The sequence below is a fragment of the Biomphalaria glabrata genome, chromosome 3 (assembly GCF_947242115.1).
Source record: "Biomphalaria glabrata chromosome 3, xgBioGlab47.1, whole genome shotgun sequence".
Taxonomy (NCBI): domain Eukaryota; kingdom Metazoa; phylum Mollusca; class Gastropoda; family Planorbidae; genus Biomphalaria; species Biomphalaria glabrata.
This window is the reverse complement of record NC_074713.1, coordinates 43,308,563-43,331,355: the sequence shown is the minus strand read 5'-3', so window position 1 is coordinate 43,331,355 and position 22,793 is coordinate 43,308,563. Positions and strand designations below refer to the sequence as shown.

General features: G+C 40.8%; 1 protein-coding gene across 2 annotated transcripts in view; it reads left to right on the top strand.

The window, feature by feature from the left end:
- Nucleotides 1–4,098: 4,098 nt before the first annotated feature.
- Nucleotides 4,099–22,793, top strand: part of LOC106063751 (kelch-like protein diablo) — a 90,736-nt gene continuing 72,041 nt past the window's right edge. The window contains exon 1 of one of the 2 annotated variants that reach the window (XM_056022200.1): nucleotides 4,099–4,271. The gene's annotated coding sequence lies outside the window, so the exon portion shown is untranslated. The remainder of the gene's footprint in view (nucleotides 4,272–22,793) is intronic. The other variant, XM_056022199.1, reaches the window with a different exon arrangement.

Sequence of the window (22,793 nt, the reverse complement as noted above, 5' to 3'; positions counted from 1 at the left end):
GGTAATAAATTGAAAGGAAATGATGTAAGTTTAATAGATGAGTGAGACCATTACAGATAGTCGAACTTGTACTTGGAGTAGCAGCTTTTGTTATTTAAGACAGTCAAGAAGAGGTAGGGGGGGATCTCAACAACTGTGAAACTGAAGAGACCAACGATGAACTGTTCATTGGCATGGCTCACGGTCTAAAGCCATTCTTAAATGTACAGTAGGGGCCTAAATGGAGCGAGGGTCGTCCAAAGCACAACTGGCTGGACAACGTACAGAAATACACCGGCCTCTCTCTCTTGATCTTCTTCTAAGAACAGCTGCTGACCGGGAAACGTGGAGGGATTTGGCTACATCAACCATCACCCCCCCCCCTTACAACCGCAAGTCAAGGGCCAGATGATGATAATGACTTGAAAGTTACATTTATTAAAAAAGATTTCATTATTTTATTCGTGATTGTCAATAAGAGTGAAAGATGTGTTCATATAATCGCCTAGACCTGAGACTTGCAGTTGCTAAGACTAGGCGATGATTTAGCTCGCGACTTGTCGCTACACTGAGGCGCAGATTTAGCTAGCCACACGATGATACATCAAGGATTAGACTTTGCTAATGACCTGTAGCTACGTTAAGACATCTCATCAAAGGTGTAGACTTTGCTAGCGACCTGTAGCTACGTTAAGACATCTCAACAAAAGCGTAGACTTTACTAGCGACGTGTTGCTACATTTTGACATCTCATCAAAGGCGTAGACTTTACTAGCGACCTGTTGCTACATTTGGACATCTCATCAAAGGCGTAGACCTTACAGCAACCTGTTGCTACGTTTTGACATCTCATCAAAGGCGTAGACTTTACTAGCGACCTGTAGCTACATTTATACATCTCATCAAAGGCGTAGACTTTACTAGCGACCTGTAGCTACATTTAAACATCTCATTGAAGGTGTAGACTTTACTAGCGACCTGTTGCTACATTTAGACATCTCATCAAAGCGTAGACTTGATTAGCGACCTGTAGCTACATTTAGACATCTCATCAAAGGCGTAGACTTTACCAATGACCTGTTGCTACATTTAGACATCTCATCAAAGGCGTAGACTTTGCCAGCGACATGTTGCTACATTTTGAGATCTCATCAAAGGCGTAGACTTTGCCAGCGACCTGTTGCTACGTTCTGACATCTCAACAATGCCACCTATAAAAGAATAAGGACTGAAAATTCGCATACAAAATGAGACGTAGTGAAATGGCGAATGGATTAACGTGGACCCTTAACTAACACAGTAATTAGATAATTACGTGGCAAAGTTCAAGGTTATCTCAAAGAATGTACTGCTATGGCTATGTATCAGCCTGTGTGTGTCAGCGAGAACATTGCTTGTGTGTGTATGTTTGTTTGTGTGAGTGTTTGGTATATGAGTAAACATAATGAGTGTGTACATTTCGGTGAGTCAATGTTTCAACACACACGAATCAACACATTTCTCGTGATGACCTTCCAGGACTAGTCATAGACTTAATAAATCAGTCAAGATTCAGGAGGTGATGGGGAGACAAAAGTGTTGGGGGGGGGGGGTTGCGGAAAGAGCCCCGGGGGAGGGGGGGGGGGAGATTTAAGTAGAACTCGGCGAGGACTCACAGTGCAATGTTAGTCATAGACTGTGATGAAGTTAATTAAGGAAGAATCCCTAACAAATTCAACAGTCCTATGGCTGCTATAACCGCAGACAATGACGTCTAGAAATTAGCCTGGTAGAAACCAAGGGGAATGAATAACGTATTAGGGGGCGATAATCAATAGAAGAAAAGCAAAAGAAACATAAAAATGTCCAGAAAAATCACTTCTGTCCCTGTCTTGCACTGAAGTGTGGGGGATTGATCACTAATCATCCAGAGTTATTTTAGGAGAGAAACAGCAAAGCGGAGAGCTTGTTGTGACTTTTACAAAGCTTAAATACTTTCTGTCTAGGTGGAATATTTTAAATCATATTTCTCCCATTTCCCATTCTCTAATGAAGCTGAAAATTTGCACAATTATTGTTTCTTAATAATCCCACATGTACCAGTTTGTAAGAAGTACGTACCCATGATGAAAAGACTTAATAAAAAGCACAAATACTGAGGTTTCAAAAAAAAAACATTGTTATAAGAAAGAGAAAAAAAATCCGTTCCAACCAATTAATTGTAATTAATTTTGTTTTATTTAGAAAAAGTACTAAGCTCAGTGGAGATCAGCCTTCTGTAGAAAATTAGGTCGTTCGCTATAAATTTCAAACTAACAATAGTCTATAAAACCTTCTATTTTTATAAATATTTCAATAGCTCAGTGGCTAGCGCGTCGGCCTTCCATCATGGAAGCTCAATTTAAAAAAAATGCTTTTGGAAAGGCAGCACGGAAACCTCCCAGATACCTCCCCCTTTCTCCCCCCCCCCCCCCCAATACTAACGTCTAGCTGAGACCCAAGCAAACGTACAGCAAGATGTCGGTAGAAGACAAAGGAAAGCAACAGTGGGCTTGGAGCAGTTGGTAGGCAGCGGTAGGCAGTGGTAGGCAGCGGTAGGCATGGGGTGAAGTAGCAAGGCCGTGGTGTTGATGATGGCCGTTGACTTGTAGCGCCAAACTTCTAGTAGACAAATGAAACGGTGTAGGCGTATTATATCTTGACCGTTTAAAACTTGAGATAACTTGACCAGCTTCTTGGTGAACAAAACTAAATTGAATTTTTATTATAATATTGAGAAATTGAACTTGATATCAAATGGATTAGATGGAGGAGACTTTAGTCATACTAAAGAATGTTATACAAAACAAGACTCTGTATAATTACACGTCTTTTCACTCTGGCATTCTGGAGTAGTTTGGTGCACCCAAGACAGCTGACGACATTGACGCTTATCTTGCATCATTCACACTGCATGGCCACCAACCAATCGCTCACTTCTCACCATCAAGATAGAAACACAAACTTACTCCATAATAAGTGGGCAGAACTAGGTCTTGAGTAAAGAAAGGCAAACAGCGAATATGAAAGCAGATGGCAGACGGCAGATAGTAGGCAGGAGAATGCCCCCATTATTTTCCCTTCACCTCCAGGCAGTTGTTATTTAGTTCTGACATTGTTTGATTTCGTAGCAAATCAATCGTACTGCTCTATTGTTCAATCGTACTGCCCCATTGTTCAATCGTACTGCCCCATTGCTGTGCATTTGTGTAATGGAATATCTTCTTATCTTATATAATACAGGCGTTACCTTAAAAAAGAAGTGTCAGTGGTGTGTCTATGGTGTGTCAGTGGCGTCAGTGGTGTGTCAGAGTTGTAAAAATGGTGTCAGTGGTGTGTCTATGGTGTGTCAATGGCGTCAGTGGTGTGTCAGAGTTGTAAAAATGGTGTCAGTGGTGTGTCAGTGGTGTGTTGCCGTGTCGGCGCTGGAAATTCAAAGACTTCTCCAGAAACATATATTTTATCCCACCTACTTTATCCAAGCATCTAGTCATGCGTGTTAACCAATGACTCAAATAGATGATAAGGGCAGCGATAAGGGCAGTGAAAAGGGCAGCGATAAGGAAGACAACGAAACGGGCGTAGGCAGGATTTTGCCTCAACAACAAAAAGTCCAACTTTGAAACCCAAAATAAAATGTACGTGTTTTATTAAAACTAATGAAGTAAAAAACCAACAATCCCACAACTTCCTTGTCACGGAAATAAAACATTCCCTGATCAGAGGCGTCACCAGAGATGGGAGATTCGAAATAAGCGATGCTTTCTGAACACGTGACTATTCTTAATAATACTTGTACTGATTTTCAATTCAATGACTCCTTAAAAATATTACTAATTGCCCCCCCCCCTTCCCCATATTTTACCCAATAAATAAATAAATACTAGGTGATACGTCGCTGTCCCTCCCGGCTACGCAACGAAAGCACTCATCCGTGACAATTACTTTAAGCACACACACGCGCACACACGAAAACGCATAGATTACCTACCTCAGCCACCACAAGAGGCCCGTCTAAATTTACGCGTTCAACCACAGGGCCCTATTGTATGATAAGAGAGTGTATTGATTAATTACACAGCTCCTAGTAGACAACGCTGGATACACACACACACAGAACAATCAATGTCTTGCAGAAATGTCTTCATTAGGAGTTCGTATTTTACCTTTTCTGGAAAAGTGTATTTCAAATGTTTGTAGATTAATCTATTTGGCTGCATTTTCTGAGATTTAAAACAACTGACCTGTTGATTTGATCTCACACGAGGTACAAGGTAAGATTTAATCATTAACATAATAAGGATCTAAACAAAACTTATTTAAAAACAATGATTTGAACAACAAAAGTGACGTCATACTTAGACTACAGCGGGCACCGAACCGTGCACCAGAAACAAAATAAATGAATACGTGTTAGGATAGCAGCCATACTTCCACTGTCTAGACTTAGACCAAAACTCTCGCTCCCTCACACACACACACACACACACACACACACACACACGTTCCTGATTCTTATTGGAATCTTAAAAACAATACTTCCATAACGTTGTAGAGTCACTTTTCTCTTCTTTTAGAGGCAAATCCGCTAATAGTTGTGTCTGGTCTGCTGTCTGTCCGTCAGTTCGATCGTCCGTCACATTTAGATTTCACATTAGAAAAGCTTTTGAAAAGTCAGATTTCATGCGCCTTTTTTTTTTTAATTTAAGTATTCTTTTTTTTCCCCATAAAAAATACACCATTTTTAAAACAAAACTTAAAAACGTATATAGTAATTACTATCAATAGTACGCATTCTGCTACATCTATTTATAAAAACAATTCTGAAAAAAAAGAATTACGTTTTTCTTCCGTAACGTGTATATATTTAATCTGATTAATTGACAAAATGAACTTATAGAACATAGAATAGTAGTCCTTGACCTACATTAAAAGTGCTTTTTTTGTTCAAGCCTAAAGCGTAGTTTAAAATGTGTAAGTCAAATATGTTCAACTATTGTAGTCTAGGATGATTTAGAGTAGAGATGACCGATCTCAGCTGAAGTATTGTCTCTTAAAATCTCAATTCAGTGAGGATAATACAAGTTGAACATGGAGACATCTACTTGACTTATAACTTAAAGACATTTTGATTTGGTACAATATTAACTCAGTCCGTCTGTCTGTCTGGTAAAAATCTTGTGCACGTTATTTCTCCCACTTCCCTTCTAGGTTCGAGGTGACATTACAGTTGTTTACGCACAATTATTCATAGTCCACGACAATATGCGAATCCATGAAAAAAAATGTACCAATAAATTATTAAATTAGTGGTAAATAATTAGTTTTATTTTACATAGCAAAAGATAGTTAAACCATGCAGTACTGAGAGACATGACAGTGATTTTGCGGTTCTTCCTCTTACATAAGCTTTGTGTTTTTTGTAAAGTATTTTGTATATTTTGCTTGCTTTACTTTGCCCTTCCATTAGAAGGATGTGTTTCTTTAGTTTAACTCGGCAAATAAAAAATATGTCTCTTGTTTACATGACCGGACATGTCATCTAGTCTAACTTGTCGCGTCAACTTGACAATCAGATAGTGTCACAATCATTTCCAGTGTCATATCACACATGTAGATGTGACACAGACTTCGGTGTGTCACATGGTCTATAGCTGGCTTATAGCTTAAGACAATTTTGAACAGTGAGGTCACACGTAATGCAACACATCTTTCTTGCCACGCTTTATCATTGCTCCTTCCGCCCCACACAGTGTGTGAGTGTGTGAGTGTGTGTGGGTGTGACTCTCACATTCTCTCATTGTTCATTCATGTACGAGACGGCTTTCATAATTTAGAGTTGTAAGCCCATTCTGTGAAAATTCGTTTCCTTAGAAATGAGCCCGACCCAAAGTCCAACTCATGCTTAATATTTAAAAAATAAATTAATTTATACAGCCAACAGCCTTTCTAGACCTTATCTAAGGGCCTCCTTTAAATGCATATGAAAAATAAAAAACGAATACAAATTAATACATTGATTAAATAAAATTTTTATTCGCATTTTTTTCAAACACACACAGACCTATATAATGGTAGAACTAGGTAGGAAAGAAAATGGAGAATTAGATTTAGCGAGGTAAAAGAAACTTCTAACCGTGACACGAACCACGGACCTCGATAACCTCGCCTAATAGCGCTACATGACCATTGACCAATAAAGAATCTTTTTGATTGTTAGTGTTAACCAGTCCTGCACTGGCCACTCAGAGGTCAAGCGGTCCAGTGATATGTAAGGGTTGGTGACAATTGGATGTTGGGCCTTCTTTTGTTCGCCAGTGGGAGGAGGGTGGGAGGAGGGTGGTAGTACTTTGAAGCATGATGGGATTGACTGAATATTATTTACAAGTTCATAGGCTATAAGACTTGCACTTACTAACTTACTTACCTTGATGGGGTGAAGGGGCGTCAAGCAAAAGCCACCAGAGTTGTCTACGCCGTTGATCTTTTCCACAGCAGTGTGAGAATGTAAGCTCTTAAATAAATAGGCTTTTACTTGTGAGTTCATTTGTTTGTTTTCTTAACATATGATAGTAGAATTATGAAAGCGTCCCAAGAGCTTTCAACATGGACCCTGCCACAAGTGAGACGGAAGCTAATGCTAGAGCATCAAGTCGAGAACAATCTTAATAGAAGGCTTGTACACTGACCTGCAACGTCACAAACTGTGGGCAGTGGATACCAATAGCTCATTGCCATGCCACAGGTCTTTACGACTTGGCAACGAGCTATTAGTCAACCTTGCCCACAGGTTGTTACATTGCAGGTCAGTGTTGAGGCCTTCTATAACCAATGGTCTCAATCAAAACACCGTGGTGTAAAACTGACGCGAAAACAAATCGGCGAGGACAAGAGCTTTAGGGAATGAAAAGTGTTAGACCAGAAGGTCACGGCAATCCACTCATGCTCTAGGTGGAATATAGTTTGCCCGCTGGGCAGCCTTACATAGTGCCAGTTGTCACATGTCAGATACACGTTGGAGCTTTAGTGTCAGTTGACACATGTCAGATACACGTTGGAGCTTTAGTGTCAGTTGACACATGTCAGATACACGTTGGAGCTTCAGTGTCAGTTGACACATGTCAGATACACGTTGGAGCTTCAGTGTCAGTTGTCACATGTCAGATGCACGTTGGAGCTTCAGTGTCAGTTGACACATGTCAGATACACGTTGGAGCTTCAGTGTCAGTTGTCACATGTCAGATGCACGTTGGAGCTCCAGTGTCAGTTGACAAGTGTCAGATACACGTTGGAGCTTCAGTGTCAGTTGTCACATGTCAGATGCACGTTGGTGCTCTAGTGTCAGTTGAAAATGTCAGATACACAATGGAGCTCCAGTGTCAGTTGACAAGTGTCAGATATACGACGGTCTTAAGAGTACACAAAAGTATCCTCAAAACCTACACGATGCTTTATCTCCAACACTACTCGAACTTAGGACCTACAGTTTTTAGCCTTGTGCTCTAACTCTACTCGATATATTGTATCCCCCGTACTAAAAAGTCTCACTTAAACACACACACAGATTAACCAGACACTATGGGTATGTAATTTCGAGTGTCATCAGCATGTTTCACGCTTGATTGGATGAGGGAATGCTGAGCGAAAATGTATAAATGTATCAGTACTCTGGCGGACTGGTTTACACAGCCCCGTAATATTTTTAAAGCCTCAGTTATAACTTACAAAATAAAGCAACGGGCATACATCAAAGGGGGAGTAACTATAGACCAAATAAAAGAAAACTATTGTAGAGTGAAAGTTTAGCTGGAGGTAAACAGACCTCTCACATACCTGCACTCTCTCACGCACACACACACAAATACTTACCTGGGAGGGTAAATAGTTTCAGTGTAAGTCACTAAATTTTCTACAAACTGGTCATGTGAAGTAATCTACTTTTTCCAAAACTCTACATTATATCCGGTCACAATTTAATAAACAATGAAGATTTTAAATTTGACTTTGCAATAAAGAAAAAAATAGTTTACCAATCAATGCTAAATGTTTTTAAAGGAAAGGTCACATTATAATTAGTTAACAGTGTCCGGTTTTTATAATGGGGGGTGGGAGTGGGGAGGTTCCTGGGCAAGATTTTTGAGCAGGCCCCCTTTTACTTCAAGATTTCGGTAAAATTGAGCTCCAAAGTTTGAATAAATCTAAAAGCGTGTCATTTTTTTGAAAGAAACAGAGTTAATTGTACGCCTTCCATCTCGTTATTACAACACCTCTATTCAACACGTATCTTCATGGAAGGTGGGTGGGTGAGTAAACACATATCTCGAAAACGGCTCTAACGATTTTACTTGAAATTTGAAACTTGATTCCCATCTTTGGACAAAGAATTACTTTTAGAATTGGCCACACAGGAAAAAACTCTGGCTATGACCGTTATGTTTTTTTTAAAAGAATAATCTAGTCATGAAATGTGTACTAGAGGTCAAGACATTCCATAGCTTGAACACACATACGTCAGCAAATATTGGGCAGGGTACAAAACTGATCATTTTTTTTACAAACATCTGTCATTCATTAGCTATTTAGAGCAAAACAAAGACTCTTACATAGGCTGGTCAGCGGTAGAAAGGAAAAATGTTCTTTTTTTTTTTTTTGGTCAAATGTTTAAACTTTTGTTTATGTTACATGTTAATTTTATAATTTCAATTTTATATTTCTGATATATTTTAAATGTCTAATTCAAAATTAAAGAATAAAACTAAAGAGATTTTCGTGGAGAACAACCCCAACCCCCCTCAAGCCTCCGCTTATGTTTTGAAAACACTTAGGAATTAAAGTGCTAACAAAGTTCCACTTAACAATGACATCAATAGGTCTGCGCCATCACCAAAGATATTTACAAAAGTAACGCCCTCCCCCACTTCCAAGTTTTGGATCCACGCCATTTCTGATTTTCATCACCCCCCCCCCCCTCATTTTGTTATTTAACTATGTAGATACTATATATGTATATTTATTCCCGAGGCTGTATTATTTAGCATTGTGTTTCTGTCATTGTCTTATCTACAACATTCCAAGCGCAAACCGGAGCTAGCCATTGCATTTTTTTGGTGTTGTTTTGTTTTGTCAGGACATCAGGACTTATCTATAGTTGACTAGCTTGGAGGTCTAATTAATATATTTTTTAAAATTACTTTATAAACCAAAACAAGTTTTCTGGACTACACAATGTAGAGAATAGGATGTTTAAAATTAGACCTCTGGTCAAACCTAAATCTAACACATACCCAGACACACACACACGCAGTCTCTCTCACACACCCACACCTATTTGGGGATAGTTTGATTAATATAACGGCCTGTTTTCCCACACGGCTGACACTTGGCAGTGGCCGGTACAGGGCAATACGGATGTCACTGCTCTTCAATGCAGAGTCATAGTGTCTGGATACTTCTGTGAAATAATGTCTGGATTACTTTTCTCATTAATTTAGCTGCTTATCTGTCGAAACTGTTGGACGTTGTACCGTCATTGTTGTATATATAATGTAGTGTAGACACATTGGTGTTAAAAGTAAAAGTAAAGTTGCCCTTTCAGACCTTAGAGCAGATGATGTAAAGGTCATCTTTTTCTGTGGCTTACGGTTAACGAGGGTGTCATGTGGCCAGCACAATGACCAACCGTCTTTACTTTTCCCTAATAACGTCAGGTAATCACTAGAGCTGGGTGGACTCAGAGGCGCCCAATGATCCCGAGATTAAAAATCCCAGTCTCCATCAAGATTCAAACCCGGGACACCCGGTTCGGAAGCCAAACGCTTTACCACTCAGCCACCGCGCCTCCACATTGGTATTATGAGATATACATGGTGAGACTTACTAACGCAGGTTCAAGCCAAGGGCAATAAGTTAGCTCCTAAGAGATTGGTCTTTAGCGAGAGTTACTGCCCCCTTCCACTTCCTTAGGGTCTTCCATCAAGGTAGATAAGTTAGCTCCTCAGAGATTGGTCTTTAGCGAGAGTTACAGCCCCCCTTCCACTTCCTTAGGGTCTTCCATCAAGGTAGACGCCGTGCATGACGAGAACAATGTCCTGGTTTCCTTCTTTCGGCCTCCACGTGATGGCTGTCTTTGGGGAACGTGCTTTTGTTTTGTGTCTCTTGGCAAAGCCCCACAAACCTGATGCGACTTTCGGCCGCAACTTCGTGGACTGGGCGGGTGCTCGTTTGTCAGAGTCTCTTTTGTTTTGTCAAGATCTCCGTGAGTCATCTTATCCATAGATATACATGGTACACTACAACGTAAAATTATCAATAGTTCCATAGACATTTTCATGTTCACACCTTTTTTTTAACACCAATGATAATAATAAAGTCTTCTGTTAGATGCCAATAGCAAGCGCATGAGTCTACTCGGCATAGTTACGAGGGCCCAGCCGTGACCCACATATTCCTCCACAATCGTTGCAGAAGAAATCATGAACATTAGAACATTCCTACCTTTATCTTTACCTAACCCCTAGTCTGTTGGACCGTTGGGGCACCAAGCAAGACTCGTCGACCGTCCTTCTCCATTCCTCCCTGTCCCTTGCCTTGTTTAGAACCTCATTCAATGGCAGGCCGTCCATTCCTTGATGTCGTTCTCCCATCGCTTTCTCTGTCTGCCTCTTCTTCGTTTTTCTGGTAGGCTACTGTTCCCTGAAAGAAAGTCTTTGCGAGCCCCGAAGATCTTGTAATATGGCCATAGATTTTTAGCTTGCGTTCTTTCACCATAGTTAGCAGGTCATCATGAGGTCCGATCGCTGCAATAACCCTGTCTCAAATCTCTTGGTTTGTGATGCGGTCTTTGAACATGATACTGTAGCATCTCAATTCCATTGCTAGGATCCTCCTATTATTACATTTACATTACATATCGAGACTTTATATTCGCAGCATTTTTTGCATATTCTTTTATCTACAGCCACGCAGTGTACGCGTTAAGGTTGCCACAGAAATGTAAACAAGAAGATTTCTTTCGTACACTTGGCTTCTAGTAGTTTCTACACAGAAGAGCAAATAATGTAATTACTCCGACACCCAATCTCGGATCAAGCTGAAAATTTTCACTTTTATTTCTTTTAACTGCAAACACAAGAATAAAAAAAATTAACCAATTAATTAATTAACTATTGGTAATAAATTACTTTGTTTGTTCTCAAACAAGGGAAATAAATAGTGGTGGTATAAGCTGAATTAGTCCCCTTTGTAGATTGTCGTCTGAGAGTTATTACAAATTAAATTACATGACTAATCCAAACTAATTGATACACTTTATATAAGCTTTTTTAAATAGTTTTTTTTTTCCTTTTTGTATTTTGCTTGTTTATTAATCGCATTTAAAAAGCGATCGCCCAGATACCCCTTACTTTCTCCACCCCCCCCCCCCCCCCCCACCCCCCATTCTCCAACTGATCCAGACTAGTGATAGGATTATAGCGTATTGAGAAAGCTAAAAGCATGAAACTGCGCTTAAAAAACAATAGGTAAAATATTTCTAATCGTACAGATTTATTGTCGTTGGTCTAGATCTATTAAAAATATAATTACATGACTGTTCCAAACTAATTGATGCAATTACACTTCGTATAAGATTTTTTTTTTAATATTTAAAAAAATGTTGTTCTTGTGTTAACTTTGTCATTCGTTTTATGACACTGAACGTATAATAGAAAGTCGTTCATTTTTATTCTTATTGGCGCCCCATTTTAGCAATGGCCTAAATCTACATTTAGAGGCGCGATGGCCGAGTGGTAAAGCGCTAGGAATCCCGGGTTCGAATCCTGAATTTTTTTATTTCGAGATCTTTAGGCCTGATCTGAGTCTACCCAGCTCTAATGGGAAAAGTAAAGGTGGTTGGTCGTTGTGCTGGTCATATGTATATCTCGTTAACCGTTGACCACAAAGTCTGAAGAGGTAAATCTGCGTTTCATGTCACCCATCACTAGTTTTTGTTAGTGTCAGTGTAATTGTGTATTGCATGTGTGAGTGGTGCCTTGCGTGTGTGTGCGCATGTTGAGTGAGGTTGTAACTAACAACACGCGAAGGCTCGTAAGGTAGGTGCAAATGTGTGACATGTCAATACAATGTTAAAAATCTTCTTCGTTCTCAGATCAGTAATCCTCTATGTGAGATCAGTAATCCTCTGAGATGAACTGCGCAGTGGTTTCCAGATCTGACAGTTCTCCGTATAGTTTTTTTTCTATAGAAGGCTTTTGGGGCCAGAGTCTTGTTCGGGTCTCTTGATACAGTATGCATCTTTGAAGGACATGGCCAGCATTCTCTGGTGATGCTCCACAAGGGCAGGTTTCGCTCGAAAAGATTTTAAGTTTCCGGAACATATGTCGTCTCATTCTTTTGTGTTCGGTTCTGAGTCGAAAAAATGATGCGTTGGTCATGTCGATGTTAAAAAGTGAGTGTGTAGCTTCAGTACAACAAAAACATGGGAGAGAAAGGAACTGGGGAACTATGGCGGTCCAGGAAGGAACACAGAAGTTAAAAACTCTCACAGAGTCAAGTGCAATCAAAAAGACAATCTGGACAGATCTACAGCGCATAATGCTTGACTGGTAGAAGTCACAAACATTCTCTAGAGCAGTGCTTCCCAAACAGTTTCCTTAACGGAACACTTCGCACATTCTGAGTGTTTAGCGGAACACTTTGCTTATTTTTTTAGAGAGATTAATTCACGTGATGGTCTATTAGTCAATTATTCCAGTAGTTTGTGGAACACCTATTCAGGCCCCTTGGAACACTAAGGTTCCGCGGAACACAGTCTGGTAACCACTGTTCTACAGAAATACTGTAGCAGGAAGAGTAAAGTAAAGAAGTTTAATACAATTTAAAATATAGGGGAAATCACTTGACTGAATAGTGGAGTCCTAATAAGACAGCAAACATCATTAATTAGATCAAGTTGATGAGTCCAGTTCATTGGTTGTTTGTCGCTTTTATTTCACCAAGATGACCGCTTGAGATTTAAAGAAAGTGTCCTTGAAAGGACAATATTTTATTCATGTTAGTGGAGGGGCTTACAAGTGAATTAGTAATATGTGTAAGACTCTATCCTCTATTAAATGAAATGGTTGTTAGACCTATATCTTAGCTACTTCGATTTATAAGAAAAAACAGCTATTAATTATTGGCATAATTTTGACCTTTTGTTACAATAAAAACAACGACTCAAATATGACAACTGTAAGAAATGAGAGTGTTTGTACAAGATACAACGCAGACATTGCTGACTTGATCACGTCAGTCACATACCATATGGACATCTGGCACCAACCAGGAAGATTGTGTGTGTAAGGAGGGGAGATAGCTCATGATAAAGTTGCATGGGGAAAGACTGCAGAGAAAACAAAAAATAGCGACATTGTAGAAGAATGCATTTAGCAAATCCTGACACCGAAACGCAACAAAAGCACTGTCATGTTCTCCAGAGTCAGACGGCTCAATGAGGGATACACAAATTGAGATCAAAAGACAATCTACTGGCCAGGACGGGAGTTGACGGCGAAAAGCGACTTGAAACCGACCACCGGCAGACAATGGTTATGTCTGCGATGAAAGTGTGGCAAAATATGTAGGTCACAACTAGGACTGCATATCCACGTGAAATATTGCACTCCTCCTTAAAGTATGGACTCAAAGACATGCCTTAGTATTAGGGCCACTGCAAAGAAACCACAAACATCCATACTGTTACATTGAAACCTTTTTTTTTTTGTAAACTGCCAATGAGATGAACATATTTGGCGATCTTTTGATCAATTAAAACCCACACATACACACACACACAAACCAGATATATCACCCACTTCATAACTAAACGTTTGAATGAACAAAGCAGCGCCCCCCCCCCCCCAACCCTAACTGTCGTAAGACAATCACGCGTAATCGCTTTGCATAGGACAGGCCATAAGTACTCGATTACCTGTGTAGCAGGAGAAAAGTGAATTATTAGCGCTGATAAAGTCAAGATATAAAAAAGTCTTAGATATCTAGATCCATGTCTTTAAAGGTACATTATCACATGATGTGTTGATCAGGCATGTCAGCAATATTCTTGGCTGTTTTAAAAACAAAATATACTGGATTTTATTTCACAATTCAGTCTATCTGTAGACCGACTACTTCCCAACACAAACAACAAGCTGCGTCCCCGACACAAACAACAAGGTAATCTATTTTCCCCATGAATTAAATTCCTATCCTTGAAAAATTCCTCGGCTGTTGAGAAATCTGGGGCGTCAACGAAGCGCAATCTAGTGCGCGCCTTATCTGGGCTAACGATGATGACATCATAGCGAGAAAAATGTTGACAAATTGTACAGACGACAAGTGACGGAATCTCTGCCGCTGTCGGAGACGATTTGTAACGTGTGAGGTTTTGTAAACTATTTAAAACTGCTGCAGATGTAGAAGGAAATGAAACGTGTAGCCTACATTATTCAAACTAGGGGAACGGATGCGTAAAAACAAGTGCTCCTAAGGCATTCAATGTCAGCGGTCATCTTCAAGTCAAAATCACGTGCGTATTACGAGTGATTCTCACTCCTGGTTGGATGGGGTACATAAACTATCGAGGTTTAACTCTTTCTCTCCTAATTAAAGATAATCGTTGATTTGTCCCGTTAAATACAATCAATTTTTGGTTTTATAAACTTTAATTTGTGTTATATAAAAAGAGCATGCATTCTACTATAATTCTATAACAAAAGTAACGTTTTCTGATTACATATTACAAACAAAAATGTTATTGAAGTTTTATCATAACAGGTTAGAATGTACAAGTGTGAAAAAATGAACAATTCTTTCAGCATGTAGAAAATAATTACGGAGACAGAGAGTTAATAAGCTGATGATATATGGAATCAATGCAATACAAAAAGAAAAGTAAAAGTGCAACCCAGCCGAGACCAAATGTTAGAAAAGGCCCGAACACTGACCTGCAACATCGCTACCTGATGAAACCAATAGCCCGTTACCACGTCACAGGTCATGACGTCAGACGTGGCAACGAGCTATTGGTCCAAAATGCTCACAGCTCGCGACATCGCGGGTCAGTGTTCGAGCCCTCTGTAACTATTGGTGTCAACCTTAGCTCTAACTAGTAACTCTAGACCTAGGTGGTGGTACCAGCCATACAACTGCCTCGGTTCCAAGAAATTGTCCACCCTGTTTGATGCACGTTTTATGTTTTTTAGAACCATCATTGTAAAATAGGTAAGAAAAATACTTTCAGAGCGGCGACCCCCCTCCCCCTCCCCCGGCCTCTGTTCCACTCCTCCAGGTAACCCTGAATCCACAGAGCATGCCGTAACGTTAAGTCAGTCAGTCCACGTGGTTCTTTTCATTCACAGTGTCCACACTAGAACAAGACAGGTGAGAACCTGTACAATCTATGACGTCGTTGGAATGGAATGTGGCCATGAATGAAAGAGGACCAAAACAATAAGATAAAAGAAGGTCAAAAAAAGAATGACAATGAAGACATACCTGAAACTTCACAAACAGAAACAAAATTCGAAAAAAAAAGTGAAAACAAAATGATGAAAAATAAGAAAGAAAGACAATTTTAAAAAGTAAGGAAGAAAAAGGAAGGATAAAAATAAAAAATTAATCGAAAGCAAGAAAAAGAAAGAACAACAACAACAAAAAAAGAGAAGTAAAGACTGGTCAAAAAAAAAAGTAAGAATAGAAATAAAGAGAAAAAAAAGAAGGAAAAATATCAATTAGAAAAAAAAAAAAAGAAAGTGATATGAAAAAAAAATTAGGAAGAAAATAAAAGATAGAAATGACAAAAAAAAAAATTAGACAACAACAGAACTAGGACTGGTTTGTACTCAGCTTCTAGCAACTCTTTCTATGGGAAATCTTGTACACGACATATCTCTCCCACTTTTCACTCTCGGATCAAACTTGAAGCTTTGCACACAATTATTTATAGTCAATGACACGTGAATCAATAAACAAAAAAATAACAAGTTGGTAAATCAATTAGTCTTAATTAATTAAATTTGTTTTATATAGAAAATGTAGTAAATCAGCGACGGGCGACACGTGACAATAATCAAGCACAGTCGACTCGACAAACAAGCCAAAGATTTAAAACTAAGAATAGACTACTATTTTTATGAGTACTTGAAAACACGTCGACCTTCCATCCCGGAGGCTTGAGTTTGAATTCAGACTCGAGCAACTTTCCTTTTTTTTTTTTTTTTTTAAATTACTTTTGAAAAGGCAGCATGGAAACCTTCTCCCAATCGGTAAAGTCCACTAATAAAGCTACGGTTTATCTTTTTTGGACAATAATACCTATATGGTATTGCATGTATCAAGTTAAATTTTGAGTCATAAAAAATTATCGATCGATTTATGATACTTGATACAATGTCACTCAATACATGCTAGTTTTCTTTATGTGTTTTTCTTATAGATGATGTTTAAGGTACGCCTTCCTCCCCCCGCCCCTCTTTTTTTTAAATCTATGTTTCTGTCCTTGACTCTACACACTTATATCTCAACATACAAGCTCAGATTATGTACACATAGGACTACTTTGACTGTGACCCCCATATTTGGAACTACATACACACTAATTCACCCCCCCCCCTTTTTTTTTTAATGTGAACCCCCCCCCCTTTTTTTTTCCCACACATATACACACGCAAAACCCTTTGTGTGAGTCACCGTGTCGTGTATAAGTTTTACGCTTGGCGGAACCAATAAAGTTAACTGGCCTGTAATTATTGGAGAGAGAGAGAGAGAGACACACACACACACACACACACAAAAGGGTATAATTATAGTGTTAAAACACTGCCCTGACTAGATTAAGGACTTAGTCTTAAATCTCCGACAGTACGTCCGTCATTACTGCATTTACAGTAGAATCATTGTACTCCATACAATCCCAAAACGTGGGTAGAGTTAATGTCCCTACCCATGTTGTCTTGTTTGGCTAATTTTAGGGTCGGCTTTTGAAGGGCTTTCGGATATTGTACGCTAAGTAATTTCATCTCTACTGCCTTAGAGCGCGGGACGCTGGTCGGAAGCTCCAACTGGTCGACCTCTTAATCCAAACCCTTCTTCTGGTTTTAATGGGTCCTTTATGTCGTCTGTGTTTAATGTTAATCCTGATTTTAAATCTACATTGACATACTCTCTTCTGGTAATATTATGTTGCATTGCAACGCATGTTAAATATATGTTGAAAATGTAATGACATAAATACTTGTGTACTTAGTAATACACTGATACCTGAGCAATTGGAAGATCAAATATTATTAATATAAAAACGAGATTTACACAAAAAACAAAAAAAAAACACAAAAAAAAAAGTTACAAAGACAGTTTGTGTGGAAACATAAACTCAAAATCGGCCCTTAAAGTAGTCCACCCAGGCAAATAAAAAGGCAGGTTTCAATGTTTTTAAAAAGAACATCAGAATTAAATTCTATCAAAGACAAATGTCAGAGAAGAATGGAGTATGAAGGTTGACAGATCTTGTGTGGTGCCCCAGCGGTCCAATGGACCAAAGGATTGGTGAAGCTGGAGTCATGTGTGAACCTGGCCTAACTCATGTCATATAATGAATATCTAATTGATCTAATTGTTATGTAAAGGATCAATCTCCTATTGAACAGCCTCAAGAAAAACACATTTCCGTAAAAAAAAAAAATAATTAAAAAATTTCCTTTAGCTAAGTGTTCTATAAAAAAAATATATATATTTTTTTAGAAATATTTTTTGACAAAAAATTTAAAGCCAATTGCATAAATGTGTCTACAATATTGTATACTGCCATCTCCCCCACTAAAGAGCCTCCCATGTTTGTTACTGTGACAAGTCAAAAACTCGCTGTCAGAGTCACTCTAAATTATCACAGCATTAATTATTATTTTTCATCATTTATTTATTTTATTTTAATTATTTCCCCATCCTACCCCTGAATTCTTCACCCGCGCCACCTTTTCCTCTCCAGGCTAGACTTAGTTGACCACCTTGGAGATAGCTAAGGCGCGTCCTTTCATTTATCTGCCCTTGATCGGGGAAAGGTAGACACACAATCTCTTTTGTCTTGCCCGCCGGATGTCTGAAGGACGGTCGCGGTTGACCCCACCTTGGTTTGAATGCAAGCTAATCCTTCTCCCCCCCCCCCCCCTTCTCTCACGTCTCTCTTTGATCTAAGAGATTACACGGGTCAACATACCGCGTGATACACCAAGGTGCGTCGCTTGTCGGACTTCACCCACGTGTAAGCTAAATTCTTAGCCTAGGACATTTCCGGTGTCCGCCCACACTTTCCAGGCATATATATATAGTAAACCAACTCAAATCACCCTCTCTTTCGCATTCGAGCTGAGCTATCGAGTCTGGACTATATCACTTATTCTTTCTCCTAGAGGAATACCTGGTGGTAAGCCGAACTTAATCACAAGTTCCATCTTAATTACTCTGTGTATATTTCCATTGGATTTATCATGTATATTTTGCTTAGTTCATTTATATTTAATTAGTGCATTGTGTATTTCTCACTGGCGTAAGTAGAAAACATAAACATGTTCTATGTATTTATTTGTATACTGCATTACCCTGTTAATGCTACGTTGCTCAATTGATAGTTGATGCAACCATGTATATATTTGTACATCTTATTTTATTTCCTTTATCTCGGTTGGCCGCCTTGATAATCTTACTAGCGCACTGATACTGCGTCTAGAAGAGAGATACGAGTTATCTCCCCTGTAACGAATTATCTCCCCTTTACTCATTTTACTCTAATGAGAGTTGCGACGCTTGAAGGGACATTCAAGCACGCTCCATTGTTCTCGACCCACGGTCATATGTAAACAAACCATCTGGATCGCTGACCACCGCCCAACTCACCCCCCCCCCCTTTTCTTTCTCTATCCACCTGTGTTGTTTATTTGAGATTATTATTTCCCCTTCTATGTACATTTTTATATTATTACGTTCCCTTTCATGTACATTTTTATATTGCTACTATCTGCCATCTATTTTCCAAATCCCATTTGTCATCATCTCCCCTTTATGCTCTAAAGCAATTTTACCAATCTGACGAATGCACCTCAGACGAGGGCATCGATAAGATGTATGAGAGACAGTCCTAACTTGTCTTTATTTATCCGCAGCCTCCCTCAGGTGTCTGCCTATTTGTTTGATATCAAGAATCACCTACTATCTATGTGCTTAGTGCTATTCAGCACTGCACTTGCCTACTGAGATCTACTCAACTCTACTACTTGGCGCTATCGGCATTGCCCGCCTATTCGACAGCCCACCTGTCAAGCTATTAGGTGCGACGTCCCTATAGACCAGATCTGTGTGAGACGTCATAGCTACGCCAACCCTCTGCAACTCACTGGACATATCCTGTCAACCACGCTGCCCAAAGCAGATCAGCTCTGCCCGCAGTAACATTGTGCCCACGGTATCCGGCCACCCGCCATACTGTGCCCACTACAGATACTAGAACTTGGGACTGAGACTCCACAAGAACTATATCGCCGGCGTCCCTCTATCCGCTAGAGCGCCACCTCCAGCTGCAGAACCTCAAGCCAGGACACAGCCAGCTGCGACATCAACAGGACAACCAGCTAAGTCAGAGGACAAAGTGACATACTCTCTTATTATGTGCAAGAGTGATGATTAAACATAGAATGTACTAGAGATAGATGCAAACCCTCCCCCTTTTTATTATTATATGTATATTTATGTAAATAAATTTCCTTTATTTTAACTTTTGTATCTATCTTTCATTGCTTTGTCTCGTTGCGTGTCTGCTCCCGATTCACATGCTGATAAGTGGGGGTGTGATAGCATTAAAAATAATCATCCCCTAGACATAAAACGTGCCAAACACACGTCACATTTCCCCACCTGTCACATTTTGGCGAGCCCGTCCGTGGATTTAACCCATTAGTACAGCAGGCACGAGCAGGCAGCAATAACTAAATTCCTATCAATATTTTTCTAAAAATATTTATAAGTATCATCACTTCACATTATCAAGAGTGTCACTTCTGTCATATTTTATTTATTACTATTATCGCATTTCATGTGTAACATTTCCTTGCAGGAACTTTGTGATTAACTTAGGCAGACACCACATTCCTTTTGCACTCTTTCCTATAACCAGCGACTCACTTTCACTAACCCACTTTCTTTAATTCTAGCTCAATCCTATTATCCATTCTATCTGCCCCTTCACCATCCTAGTACCTCTCATTACCCACCCCTCATCATTATGGCCAGCGGCACACGCTCGAAAGCGGACTCTGACATGAAGCAGAAAATGGCTGAATTGAAGGATTTTGCAGCCACCTTATTTGATGATGAGGCAGAACGAAAAAAAATTGTGAGAGCACGATTTGAGGCGTTTGAAAGAGAAGAAGAAAAAAGAAAGGAAGACGAAAAGGAAGAAAGAAGATTAGCAAGCGCAAGGGAGCATGAGCTAGCAATGAAGGAAAAGGATAATGAAATAGCTAAAGAAAGAGAAAGAAAGGAAGCTGAAATAGCTATTGCTAAAGAAAGAGAAAGAAAGGAAGCTGAAATAGCTATTGCTAAAGAAGTCACAGAGCGAGAAAGAGAAAAAGAGCAACAAATTACAGCGAGAGAAAAGATAGCCGCGGACAAAGAGAACGAGGCCGCCCGCCAGGCTTCTTCCGAATCTCGCCCGGCTAGCCCAGCATCCTTTCAAAGTTCCTTGAACGGCCTACCCCACATGCCAATGGATCACTTCGACGACAAGACAGAGAACATCGAAATTTATCTTGTCCGCTTTGAGGAAGTAGCACGCTTTTACGGTCTGCCAGAGGAGAAATGGTGCTTCCGGCTATCCCAATGCCTCCGAGGCAAAGCCTACGAAGTTTACTCCAAACTCCCCTCCGGCCAGCGAGAAGACTACGCAGCCCTCAAGCAGGCGCTACTCGTCCAGTTTGAGCTGACCGCCGAGGCCTACCACAAAAAGTTCAGAAGTTCCCGCCTCGAACGCAGAGAGACCTACGGCAACCTCTGCGAAAGGCTGGACAAGTACCTGGTCAGGTGGCACGCCCTCAGCCAATTGCCAGAGACTTTTGATGGCCTAGCATGCCTCATACTCTCTGAGCAGCTGTTGGAATGCATGTCCCCAGAGGTCAGAGTGTATGTCAAGGAACAACAAGCAACCGCTCCCGCTGACATAGCCTCCGCCGCTGATAGGTACTTGAACGCCCGCAAGGACTTGAAAGGCAAAGCAACCGCGACAGACCAACAAACAGACCAACCAACTTCTCCTGCTCAGCCCAACCTTGCTCCTAAAACTCCCCAGCATAACCAGGCACCAGGTCGGCAATCAGCCCCTCATAGCCACAATAACCGCCCCAACCACCAGTCTCGCTATAACCAGACCAACTACTCTCAGCGTGACTCACGTCATAGCGCGCGTGACAGTAGACCCACTCCACAACGGCAGCAGCAGGCCCCACGGACCCTATCTACGGTGACGCCAGTCTCTCAACCCTCCGCGATCGATCTTTCTGACCAACCGGAGGAGGACCCATACTTCGTCTCCACGATGGCCGTGGCTCCTCAACCCACTGCCACTGAACTCGGCCAACCAGAACTCCCACCCGTGCCACCTCACCCCACCTCTTCTCCTCCGGGAGTAGAGAACATTCTGGCCAACGGTGTTGAAGTCTTGGGCCTTTACGACTCAGGCTGTTCGTTCGGAGCGGTTATAAATAGAACGCTGATTGACCCATCGGATCTCACTGGTGGAACAGTGACAATCCAGTCCATAGACCGTGGCACTCCTCCGCAGGTTCTACCTGTCGCGAGGGTACACGTGGAGTGCAGATACGTACATGGCACCATTGACGCCGCCGTCATGGACACGCCAGTGTATGATTTCATTCTAGGCTCCAAATATGTCCCTCTTGGAGTAGTCAACAAGCCATACTTTTCTCTGCCCGTCGGTAGATCGACGGAGCAGAAACGTGGCAGCAACCAGCTGGTTGGAAGCCCTGGTCGCCACACTAATACGCTTAGTCCCGACTCATCAGCGAAGCTCAAACCACTCCGCCCTGGCATTGACTCTGCTAGGAAGTCACGAGTTAAGTCGTATACCCGCGCTCGTGAGGGTCTTCTTGACCCAGGCTACTCAGCCAAAATTAAGCAACATTCCTCTGACATTGACAGTGTCAGAATGCCCCGAGGTAAGATGAAACCTTGCTCTCGTGGACTCACTCCTCTTCATGGCTCCTCAACCGCCATTCAAAATCAACCCTCCTCTGGCATTGATAGTGTCAGGAAGTCACGGGGTAAGCCGAACCCTCGCGCTCGTGAAAACTCTTCTCACCCTGGCTCCTCAGCCACCACTCAATATCTACCTTTCCCTGGCATTAACCGTGTCAGGAAGCCACGATGTAAGCCAGATTATCGCACTCGTGGGGACGTTCTCCAGCAGAACTCCACATTCTTTATCAGGCCACTCTTCCCTGACATTGATCGTGTCAGACGATACCGAGGTAAGCTGACTACTTACTCTCGTGAAGAAGCGCCTCACAGCGGCTTCGGAGGTAAGCCCCAACGGGCACACGTGCCTTGGGCACCCCGCCTAAGCCCCAATCACGCTCCCCAATCCGCCCCAGGAAGGAAATACTACTCATCCAATCGCCCAATCTACTCTCCCAAGCAACCCCAAAGGTTTCACCCAGGTGACTACATATTCAGGGACGGAAAGTAGACCACGGACA